Source organism: Sceloporus occidentalis, unplaced genomic scaffold (assembly GCF_023333645.1).
Source record: "Sceloporus occidentalis isolate IW3139 unplaced genomic scaffold, rSceOcc1.0.p SCAF_34, whole genome shotgun sequence".
Taxonomy (NCBI): Eukaryota; Metazoa; Chordata; class Lepidosauria; order Squamata; family Phrynosomatidae; genus Sceloporus; species Sceloporus occidentalis.
Genome location: NW_028317014.1, coordinates 6954932 through 6957789, shown reverse-complemented (window position 1 = coordinate 6957789; position 2858 = coordinate 6954932).

Here is a 2858-nt window from a genome sequence, read left to right as displayed (position 1 = left end):
ACTTCAGTTACATGAAAAAGCAGCCAGCACACAAAGAAAAAAAAAGAATAAAGGAGAGAAAGGACTTCCTTCCTGTAAGTGTACCAAAAACTTCACAGGCATATACAAACAGTAATCTGCAGAGCGCCATCTACCGCTCAAGTACAACACATATTATACAGTACATGCTTTTGTATTTCCAAACACCACTTCTCATATACTTCACATAATTATACAACATTGATCTTCTTTTGTAGAAAACAATGACATTCCTTTGGCAATGGTTTGATGAATGTGTCTGCGGTCATTTCTACTGATGGGCAATACTGAATATCAATAACTTCTTGCTCTTACATGTCCCCGAGAAGATGATATTTCACGTCAATGTGCTTAGTTCTGGGATTTACTGATTGTGTCAACTTTATACATACCTGATTGTCTTCAAGGATGGGTATGGGTTTAGACATGTCCAGTCCCATATCTATTTGAAGCTGACAAATCCAAATTGCTTCTTGACGTGCGTCAGTAAATATGTGTTCTTACAGGCCATGCGGGGGTTTTCATTGGTCCATACACATCGTGTGTATGAGTTCCATGGGTTGAGTAGTTTTTCTTTGACTGGTTTGTGGAAGTAGGACACGTGTGGCCTTTGTGCTGATGCAATATGTTCGTGCCTTCTGATAAACCTTTCTTTGCAAGTCCCTTTATGGCTTCTGGGTTTCAATGCCCCAATTTTCTGTGCCACAAGTGAATACACATTTCATGTGGATTTTGAGTTGTTGTTTTGGGTTGCTCACATTCAGTGATTTGTTTGCACAGATGTTACTTCAACCTTCCTTTTGATAGGATTTGCTATCGGTTTTGGATTGTGCATTCATTACCTTGGAACTGGACTGTGAGTTCCTTGTTAGCAAGGTTTTTCACTGATAAGAAGCTTCCTTCTAAGCTTGGAAGATACAGAACATTCTTTACAATGTTTGCTCTGCTTACCCACTCTTTGGATCTGGTCTAGTTTCTAGAGCAGTTATAAGGGCACCATACAATTCTAGAAGTCTGCATAGTAGTTATGCAGATATAGTTTACTGTTTATGTTTGAAGGCTCATGCAGTTTTTGTAATGCAGTCCACATCCTTTAGCTGTCTTTTATTTTCTTATATGAATGAGTTGATAATCCTCCACTAACTGGCTTATAACTGCTTTTGCTTGCCTATCTTTTCTTTCCTATTCTTTTGGGTTGTCAGTGAGTCTGTTTGTATCCAGTACCTGCCACAAGTCATCTTTGGATAATATAATTTCAAGCTCAAACTTCCACAGCTGCTACTTGGTTTTGTTGAGCTTTACTATTGCAAATTTCACATCTGAACCACTTGCCATGTTTCAATAAATTGGATGCAGCTCTTGTTTCCTCACACAGTATTTACTTGGATCATAGATGCAACACGTATTTACTTGTAGTTTTCCTTCAGTGTCTGGGCCTATAACCTGTCAAGAAGAGACACTGGTAGCTTGTTGAAATTCAGCATTAGAGTTTACTTGTGTGGATAAAACAGCAAACACTTAGAACACAACAGTTACTTGAAACAGCAGCCAGCATACAAAGACAAAAAAAAGATATACAAGCAGTAATCAGAACTGCACAGCACCATCTACAGCTCAAGTGCTATTTATACATATTATACAGTACATGCTTTTTTATTTCCCAACATTCTGTACTATCTATCTCTCCAATTTCTCCCTTGCCTAGGTCCTGTTCTTCTCCTGCCCATTGTTGGAAGAGCAGGGCTGGTTGGCAGGATCACAGATCTCCATCTAACCAGTCTAAAATAAAGGGAGCATAAGAAGGCAGTAGTGGAACCGTCAATTTTATTTTTGGACACTTAGGAGGACCTATGTGCACATAATTTTGATTTTGGGTGAATGCTCAAAAAATAACAGTGCACGTGCAAATGCACACATCTTAGCGGGAGCATTGGTCACTACTACCCCTATGATAATTTAATAACATCCCATCATGTGACGCACAGTTGGGTGAAGATGGGAGTGATTGTCTGACTCCCATTGGTTAATAGGACTCATGACTATCCCTGTTTATAATATTTTACAAAAAAATTATTATTTAAATTTTTTACCATGAGGTCTTGGGACCTGCAAGTCACCTCACAACCCCCTGGGGAAACAATGCTTTGTTTGTGAGTTGGAACCTAGTTCTAACTCACATACAATTTTTTTATCTCTGAGTTGCTTGTCTTTTTCAATCTGCATCAATTTACATGCACTCAACTCTCCTGCAGGTGAGTGTATGCGAGCTATGAATGAATTTATGTTAATACACGGTGATTTTAGTAAATTTGCAGCAAACTCTCAATTTTTGTCAAAACATAAGAACATGCTGTTTAGTGAATTTATATTTATACTTCAGGGTACATGCTTACAGTACAAGGTAGGGCCATTGCACACTCAGGGTATGTACTCGACTAAACTAAAATGGGTCCAAAATTTAAACCATGGAGAACTCAAATTCTTCATGAAATGTGAGTCAAAGTAAAAGAATGGTGATTGTGTAACTGATCGGTTTTGTATGGCAATAAATTAACTAACAAAATCTGTTAGTGAATTGCAAATATCAGTTTGCTATAGAATAAATATTTTGGCAGAATCTAATTACATTGTTGAGGCCAGCCGTGTTAATACAGTGGTATGAATAAAAAATAAGTATTGGGATTTGTAGTAATATATTTTGTTATTGAACTATCAGTTATTGGCCTATTCAGTTAACTGCAAAAAAAAGAGAGCCCCAAAGGCCCAAGAATGAGTGGGGGGGGGGCTGCGCTGAGGAGGTTAGCCTGCTAGTTCATGGGCAAGTACCAGAGGCTTCCGGC